The following is a 9,714-nucleotide window of genomic DNA, read 5'->3' as shown; positions in this document are numbered from 1 at the left end:
CAGCAGCATGGACAGGGTGGAATTGCATTGGCAAGCCCACACATTTGTCAAAAATATTTCAGACCCCCCCGGTGCAGTTACATGGGATTCAGAACACCAAAAACAACTTCTGACCTCTCTGAGCAGTGATTGCCCTCAATCATGGCATTCTGCAAACTGGAAAAATAAACAAAGAAACCTAAACTAAAGAAAACTGTTTTTTTACAAAACAACAGACAAAGCAAGCAAAAATGTTTCAAAGGAAAACATTGAGCCAAGCATCTCTACATTAGTATATCTGCCTCAGAGAGATTTTCCACCCCCCTCAAAAAGAAACCCAAGCAAACCATGCAATAATTATCCACTTGAATGTCTTTTCTGAAAATATTTTGCTTTAAAAAAATCAGAGGAAAGGAGTTAGAGATAAAAAAAAAAAAAGGGAAGAGGAAAATCCCATCCTAAACAGTTGAGGGACATATTGTTTAGTGAGGGATGTACTCAGAGAGGTTTCATGGAAGTTCCTCACGTGTTGCAGGGCTTCTCGGCTTGGGTCTACAGGATTGCCAGAAAACACGAGAGCAATGCCTGTAGCAAGAATAGAGAAACAACTAGAGTACATACACATGAAACTAAAGAGAATGACAAGCAGGTTTTAAAAGCAATATATCAGGAAGACAACATCGGTAGTGAAAAAAATGGAAGTAGGAAACCCCTTCAAAACCATAAAGTACTAAAAGATTCATTCAGAAGTATCTGCTCCAAAGCAAAATATTCCTATTGCCTCACTTCATTGACAATGCCATTTCCATAGGGTTTGGAATCTGATCTGTCACATCTAATTTACAGAAGCTTATAAAATTTATTTACTATAACAGCACACGAACAATGATGTACTATGGATTTTACATGAGTATTTTATTTTTCGATAAAGTCGTGCCAGCAGAAAACTTGGCTTTACATTCACATAAAATATTTTATCCCACAGAACAATAGAAACTCTAATCAGACTGCATCACTTTATATTGTTACAAACTGCAATTAATCTGCTCAGACTGAAAAGCCATACTAGTTTTTGACTGAAAGGCATGTCATTAAGTTTCTGAGTTGTTTACATATAATGCAACATGACAGGAATTTGTGTGGAGATGAGAGAAAATGAGCTATTTGAAATTAACTGTTTGGAATCCTATCTATGGCTGTGTGCAATCAGCAGTGGATTGACAGGGCTGATTACATAGATTCGTGTGGGGCTTGTAGGAGGATTTGTCATATTGAGTTGTTCTTTAAGGAACGCTTGGTAAAAACTCACCGTGCCTTTGGGTGTTCAGGTCTAGGGAGCAAGGAATTCTGCGTTAACATCCTCAGGTTCTAGCGAGAGTAAGTAATAAATCTAAAAAAATGGAAATACGTGAATTACATTAAGCAGGACGGGTAAAAAGTAACATGATTCATACTTCATATGTGAAGCATGGGAGTTACCTCCCCCAGTCCTTTTACCATGGGATGCCGAGACAGATGATGGAGCTCTGCAGAACAGCTGGGCAAAAAGCAGCAGCTGGGCACAACTGGGTCTCACGCGTGATCACAGGAGATGCTCTGCAGAAAGACAGGGAGGAGAAGATCTGCATTAGGTAAGTACAGAAGAAGATGTGCCAACGTGCCTGTACAGTAAATTTATGGTGTTAGCTTGGAAGCAGAGAGTCCAGGTGTGTATAAGATTTAGAGTCAGTGCTCAAGGCTGAGCTGTAGGCAGATATATCCTATTAAGGAAAGTTCCTTCAGCTGTGCAATTATTTTTAACTCCTTAGTATAGCTAGTTAGTTAGTTAGAAACTGAGGCAGGAAGGAAATCTGCTCTCTCCAAAAGCCAGAAAGAATTAGATTGAAAACACAAACCAGGAAAGTTCAGAAAACAGGAAGCAATTAAAAAGATCCGAGTATTTATTTATCTGTTTGTTTTAAACTTCATACTTGGCAACTTTCAGCCAACCTTCTGATCTGGGGCAGAAGTAGAAGTTTGGGAATGAGATTTTTCAATGTCTGAGATATGCTTTGGGCCAAAAATGAGTGGTGATCTTGTATGGCTATTTAGCATAACTCAAATAAATAGCATCAGGGATCAGAGGGCAGGTACCCAGCATTCACTGTCACTTTACAATGTTTCAAACTTAGTACTTGAAATGTTGAGAACACCTAAATCACTAGACACTTCTTAAATCTTAATTTAAATCCTTTTTTGTATCAAAGAATCTTTTTCCTCTAGAGAAGAACCTCCCCATGATCTGGGAAATTGTATTAGATGATGGGAAGAGAAGGAGGAAAATTCATTAGACTAATCAAGAAGGCAACTGGAAAAACTGAGTTTGTTCTCAAAAAACTAATTTGCTCATGGAAAAGCAGTTGAAAGTTAGGGCTTCAGATCAACCCATTTTGGAAGAGGAAGAAATTATATTGCCGGTGTTAAAAACACAAGTCTTGAGACAGATGTTATCATTTCTTCCACTGGTGCTGCACAGTAATGAGAGCAGTCGCCCTTGGTGGGTCCCACTCCCCTGGCAAGAGCTGTGATTGCTGTCGGGCACAGCAGGATGCTGCGGTGTCTCTGCCTCCCCCAGCATCCTGGCTACCTTTCATGCAGGTGCTGTGCTGACCTCCGAGCTGCTGGTGGCCTGTGCCCGGTTGCTTTGCTGTGAGACTGGACCAGCCATCGGCATGCTCAGGGATTTGCTTAAGGCACAAACGTTACCTGCCTTCACCTGAGAACCCTCCTGGTGCAGGGGCTGAAGGGCAACAAGCATTGTCTTGTTTACTTGCATCATATGTTTTTGGAGAACCGGATTAGGTACTGGATTTTCTCACACATTTGCTTTTATTTACAAGTATTGACACACAGCAGCTATTGCTCATCATCCTCAGCAAATGCACTCCAAAGCACACAGGCGCCTTTCACTGGAGATGGATTTCCCCAGACAGGAAAAATACAGAAATCTGAGAGGGAACCACAGAAAGACAAACCACCGGGCAGAAGTCCTGTTCATCTCTAAGCTAGCTGTCCCTCAATGAGGTAATTAGATCTGTTAAGAGACTGAAAATGCCTCTGCAAAGATAGAGACATAACTCTCTTCACCATGTCTCAGACACTGAAGGAGGACAGGTTCAGTAAAGCCAGTGGAAAATTATAAATAAAGAGGTGTTTTATGTGATATTCTTGTTTCTCTCTCTAGCTCATTCTCGCTGTTTGACTAACCTGAGTTACAGCAACTGGATCTGTAAGTATCAATATTGCATTTCTAGCTTTCATGCTTGCTTTGAAGCTTAAGTCCAGTAAGTGAAGACGAGCGAATTTATAAGGCATATTCTAGCTAGTCTGTAGAGACAGGTTTATGAGACTCCGAACCTCTGGCAAGAATCTGCCTCTGTTCTATTTACTCAGATAACACGAGAGAGGCCACACTACTAAAACACAGCATAAATGAGTTACTAAATAGGGTCATTCAGCCCCAGCATTAAGACTGGTGGTGATTATATATTGGTTTATTTTATTAATGTAGGCAGTTATCTCTTTAATGGGACACAGATGAGGATGTTCCTGCTGGTAATGGGAAAAATAATCACCTTTTTTAGTGCTTACTGTCTCCTCCCTTCTCACTATGTATCTGAAATGGCTGAAATTCAATGGATTCTGAAAATGTAACCTCTAAAATAGCGCTTTCTTAAAAAAAATAAAAAACAAAAAAAAATCCTCTGACCAACTAAAGAGACTTGGACCATACACAATACTGTGAAAAGCTTTCTCTCTAAATAGTTCCTCTGATGAATACAATAATGGAAGGAAACAGGGTACATTGAACGAAATCTATCCCATGTTAATTATGTTGCTTTTTTCCCTTAGGAAGGAGTGTTTGGGTATATGGCAGAATATAAACTGCTGAAAATTAAAACGTGCTACAGAACTGGAATCTTGTTAGTCTCTGCTTAATGTTTAGCCTTTCACTCGCGAGCTGGGAAGAGATGGCAGTTCGTGTAGGAAACACCATGTCTCTGCCAGGCTACGCATGGCAGGAGTGATCCAACAGTCTGCAGGCAGCGTACACACATGCACTCGTTCATGCCAAGACAAGAAAATGCTTTTGGGGAGCAAACATACAAGCAGCTGCTGCAGTAGTCTGAGGTACTGCTGTTTGTGCCTCCAACCTCCTTTCTATGCTGTGGAAATGCAAAGGAAAACAAACCTCCACGAAATTCTGTATTTTGAATATAACTTGAATAAGGTGCCTTTGTTAGTAGCACTTGTCCGGCTAGGTAATGAGAAGCCCACTTTTTATTCTTCAGTTATAAAACTGTAACAGGACACATCCACAGCTAAGCTTTACACTTGAAGTTGTTGCTCTCAATTTTGAAATGCTGTGTGACATAACCAGAGTCCCAGTCATACCATAGTATGAATTATGAGCATCAGTGACCATGTTCCCACATAAAGCAGATAAAATACCAGAGCTGTTCCTTGAATTTTCATTTCCAGCAGAGAATATTGACGTAAACAGCAATCCATCAACTCATCCACTGCAACCTAGAGCATTGCTATTGCAATGAAGAATGAACAGACAGCTTTGTCCCCAGCGCATCCCTCCAGAGCACGGTGTAGCCCAGAGCATTCGCTTTGATCCATCCAGCTGCCATTTGCTTGGAGCTTTTTTTCCTGAAGACCAAGTTTCAGCTGGGGAAATGGAGGCTTTGAAAGTTTGGGTCAGAGCATGCATGGAAAAGGCATTTTCAAGGGATCTAATTTCCTGCCCTGGTCCAAAGCATCATGAAGAGTTCAAAGGGATCATCTGCCAGTGCTGGAGAGGATAAATACCAGCAGTTATTAGTGATATGAATCAGCAAATAATTTGTTGCCTTGCAGAGTCAAAAAGTTTGTAGCTGTCAGGCTCCCCATAAAATCTGACATACAGTCATGAAATACACTGAATTAATCAGTGACTCCAGCTTCGTCATGAGTCAGAGACCCACATTGCCCCATCCTCAAGCATGATAGCCAAGGTTCTTCCATTGCCAGCTGTAGGATCTGACTCAGAATTACAGAATAATTCAGGCTGGAAGGGACCTTTGTAGGTTATTTGGGAGAACCACTTGCCTAGTGTAGGGTCTGCTGAGATCATGTTTGTTCAGGGCCTCATCCAGTCAAGATTTGTGTATGGAGATCCCATGGACTCTCTGGGCATCAATTCCAGTGCTGCACCACCCTCCCAGTGAGAAAAAAAAATCCTAATAACAAAAGAGAATTTCCCATGTTGCAACCTGTGCCTGGTGCCTCTTGTCCTGTCACTGTGTTCCTCTCAGAAGAATCCGGATTCAACTTGTACACAGGCTAGCTTCTCTTACTGCCTCCAAGTCTCCTCATGTTCTCCATCCTCAGACAAACTACTCTCTCTCTAAAACACTCAGTGAAGATGACCAGGTTTCTCCTTGATAACATCCTCATTCATGGTCTGCAGTCTTCCTTCACCCTTCATTGGAGCCGAACTCACTTCACTACCTTGACCAGAAAATGAGTTCAAAGCTGAAAGAGAGCCTTTGTGTTTTTTTAAAGAAGCCAGGCAATCAGCAGTTCTCTACAACTCGGCAAGCTTTTCTGAAGTGAATGCACATGCCTGGTCATTTGGGTAGCAGGATCCAAAGTTCCTTAATCCAGAAGGCTCAGGCCAAACTGGATTAAGCCTTCAGCAGAAGAGGGCATATTGTTTTCTTGTTTTTTTTTTTCCTCCAGGCATTTAAAATTCACTCTTTTCTCTCTTGCTCTCTCTGTAAACTTGTCTCCAGCCTGTTTCCTAGGCAGCTCATGCCAGTGGGAATCATTTCTGCAATGCCAGTTTTCCTTTGTTGAGTCTGCCTCTGCTCAAGGCAAAAGAGTATGGCCCTATTCAAGACCAAAAGGCTATTCTGCACCACGTTAGACCAAAAAGTACAAATAGTCTTATGTTTTCTTGTCTTTCAGTGTGATGAGACTCTTACATATTTCCTCCCCTTATAAAAAGTGTATACAAATGTGGGGAAAGAAAAGCATGCCCAGCAATATGAAAGAATTACAAAACATTCTCTCATTCTGCTTATTGACACTCCAGTCATGATCAGGTTTTGATGTACACAATAGGGAATTCATATGTATCATGAAAATTTATTCTATGGTGAAGTTAGTAGGATGGAGTTTGTATGTCCTGAGGTAAAAAGCTAGTGCCGTAAACTACTCTGAGATTGAAGTGTCATGTCTAACAAGTTCAGGCACAGTGGAGAAATCAATATACTGTGAGATAAGCAACATCTACCCAAAGGGTTGCTGCTAGTCACTATATATCACAGGCTTGTTCTGTATCTCCAAGCCACTAAGATTATGTTCACTTGCTCTATGAAATTTTACACAGTGACTTCATATTTTTTTAAATAATTTTTCAGTATCTGAAAGTAGAATTTTCCACTACCTAGTTTTCAGGACTAGCCTAACCCATATTTTGGTCCCAGAATGGCAGGGCTTATTTATTTTCTATCCTGTCATTAGAAGAATAATTGAAATGTTTTTCTTTGTCATTTCTAGCAGCCAGGAATTGATAGCAGTAATCAATCAGCCCATTATTATTGGAAATAACAATTCTGGCTATAAGCCAAAGCTTGCATTGCAGCCCTGAGGATGCTTCCGTGCAGCAAAAGCTCTGGAAAGCATTTGGATGGCTTAGTGAGATTCCCACATGGCTCCAGAGAGTAAGGAAACTCTGCAACCTTTTGAAAGAATATTGCACATTCTCTTTCTTTCTCCTCACAGTTCCAGTCTGTGAGGTTTCATGATCAAAGCCTCAGCTCACCCCAAACCATAAGGGAATCACCTGCCACTCTACACTGACATCAAGATACCATTTCCCACAGAATTTTTGGCTGGTGGCAGAATGGAGGCACAGGGGTAAGCAATGCTCAGACAGCATTGCAGAAATCTTGTCTGAAGTTTTTCACACTTCAGCAAAGCCCAAGGCCATTTATGTACTTTGCTGAGTTCAGAGTCTTTAGACTGGAAAGTACATAGAAACCAGCCGGACCCAAAACATCAGCTCACCATAACCAACTGCCGCAAAGCTCACAAAGGATTGGGAGTCACAGGCTTTGTCTATGCTCTACCTATTAGGGTGCTCCCACAGGTACTTTGAAGTTGAAGATCTCCAGCATCTGACAGCCAGATTTTCTCAGCCTCAGCTTAGGCTGACTACAAATTCAGTCTGGCCTTGACCAGGACATGTCAGAGTCCTTTGGAAAGGCCCAAGATCCTTGCAATGTAGGATCTGGGTAATGCTTTCTGACAGACATTGTCACTACAAGACCAAGCAAGATGGTGGGAAACTGCACAAAGTGACAGGACCTCATCGTGCTGCAGGGGACCTTTCACATAGCACTGTGAGCAAGCTATGGAGTCCAGGCTCTATCAGAGGCACAGCGCCCAGAATGATTCAAGATTATCTGCTCCATCTCCTCTTTAAAATCAGGTAGCTTTCTTCCGCCCATTTATCTTACTGGCTCTAAATTGTCACTGCTTTGACAATTAGAAACTTTCTAATTGCCAATGTGAATGTATTCCATTTGTTTGTATGCTGTTTCCTCCCTCCAACTTTCTCTTAGAGAGCGTCTGACCTTGATTTGGGCAACTAATCCCAATCTTCTCATTCTGCTGGAGGCAGACTAGAAATACCCCATTTCCCGTGGTTTTCTTGATCCCTGATATTAACTCTGGCTTTGACTGTTGCCCTCCCCAGTGGGGGCATCCCTCCAGGAAAAAAGAGATTTGAGGGAGGAGGATACACAGTGTTAGCAAAGGCCAAGGTCTTCCTGTCCCCCAACCCCATTAGGCTGAGACACTCATAGCAGCGCCATGATGTTGCACTGGTGACAATTCTCCCTGGGGAACGCTGTTCCTGCTTGGAGTCTTCCTTCTTGCCTAAGTAGAAGACACATCACCAAATGTTGTTGCTTATTCAGGGAAAATTGCTATTATTCCTTTTATATGAAACAGACTGATAGACCACAGACTTGGAGCAACTGCATTAGAAATTAATAGAAAAAACTTGGGATGATGAAGAGGAAAAATCCCCAAATCACAAATGAAACAATCCCTGCCCCTAGTCTTATATTTAAGCCAACAAATATATTAAAACTTAGTTTTAACTTGTAAGTACTGGCAAGCAAAGCCAATCCTAGAGCAATCACGGAGCAATAAAATAGCAGCCATAAAAACCAGATTGCATAGTGTGAGACAAACTCCTGCACATCAATTTACACAATTAATAACTGCCAGAATAATTGCAATTCATTTAGGAGTTGGAATCGAGTCGTAAATCAGTCCTCAGCTATGTGTTAAACAACAAATACCAATTTTAATACAGAATTACTGAGTGTGGCATCAGTAATTGTAAGCAGGGTTGTAAATACCGATACTTATCCCCTAGGGTTGCTCACAGTATTATGTACATATTTTGCACTAACGCTTTGTCCTCAGTGGTGTCGCATACCATGGTATTTATTCCCCGGGTAGCGTATTACAACTTGCTGATTTCGATGTACCTACTTGGCCTATTGCTCTGCCGTATCATTTGCCTAACGATCATATACATGATTAGCAGCCCTTCTTTGAGTCTTACCAGAAATTGAGGGTTTTCCGGGCTGCAACAGTGAGTTTCTGTGATAGTGGAACAGCTCCCGAGTACCACTGATTATTATTATGACAAAGCAAAACACATGATTCCTGTTTGTAAACTATTATTATAGGGCCTTACTATGTGTAGTTGTAAAGCTCAACCATCATTAACGTGTTTACTTACACTGCAATACTTTGTGCTCACAGCTTGTTCCAGAAGAGAGGGAATGACAGACAGGCGGTTTGCTGACTGTCTGTGGTGGCTTGCTTCTCCTGAGCAGATGCGGTGAGGACGATGCAAGGGGTCGTGCCCATTTCCCTCTGTTCTTTCTCTGCTTCCTCATCGCAGGTATGGCATACTGGCTCCCTACCTTCTTCATCTCGCACAACTCAATGTAAAGAGCCTTACTGACTTCTCTGTCGCCTTGGGTATGACTCTGAGGAACAATCCAGAAATTAGCTTTATCACCCTCTATTCACCTCAAAAGGAAAAGTAACTCCTTCCTCCCTCTTATCTGTCGTAACCCTCACATAGAATAAAAGTGACGTGTAGCGGAATCATTGTGTCTCTGCATTTGAGATAATTGTTCTTCAAAAGAAAAGCAAGTCCCATAACACATGGAATATTCATGCACCATGGGTGATTTTCTTCAGTTTCACTGAGCTATGGATCAAGCTTCATATCATTTGAAACTTCCAACATTCTCAGACCTTATTGTTATTGGCCTCTCTACAAACCTACAAGGGACCCAGCACATCTGCCCCCTAAACAGGATTTCAATTAGCTCCGTCTCCATCTTAATTCACCAGTTGATCTAGTGATGTTTTAAGTGAGGCCTGTTCCACATTTGCTCATCAACACTGCATCTCACATCTCAGCCCTAGAGATTTTGATATTTATCTTTGCCTGGGGTTACAGGGAGGACAGAAGGAGACTGTAAATAGTTTGCACCATTCTTCTTGACTTATCAAGGGCATCTGGTATGGAAAAGAGTGCTAGCTGGTTTGAAAGCAATTTGCAAAACAAGCTTACTTATGGACAGCCACACCAAGTTTCAATACAGT

The 9,714-nt window shown here is 41.6% G+C and overlaps 1 long non-coding RNA gene across 1 annotated transcript; it reads left to right on the top strand.

Moving 5' to 3' along the window:
• The first annotated feature begins 1,344 nt into the window (after positions 1 to 1,344).
• LOC141740650 (uncharacterized) lies at positions 1,345 to 9,205 on the top strand. Its single transcript, XR_012586104.1, has 3 exons — positions 1,345 to 1,610; positions 3,203 to 3,247; positions 8,857 to 9,205. It is a non-coding gene; the product is annotated as an uncharacterized LOC141740650 (long non-coding RNA).
• Positions 9,206 to 9,714: the final 509 nt, after the last annotated feature.

Source organism: Larus michahellis, chromosome 3, assembly GCF_964199755.1.
Source record: "Larus michahellis chromosome 3, bLarMic1.1, whole genome shotgun sequence".
In the NCBI taxonomy this organism is placed as follows: Eukaryota; Metazoa; Chordata; class Aves; order Charadriiformes; family Laridae; genus Larus; species Larus michahellis.
This window is presented reverse-complemented; position numbering and strand designations above follow the sequence as displayed.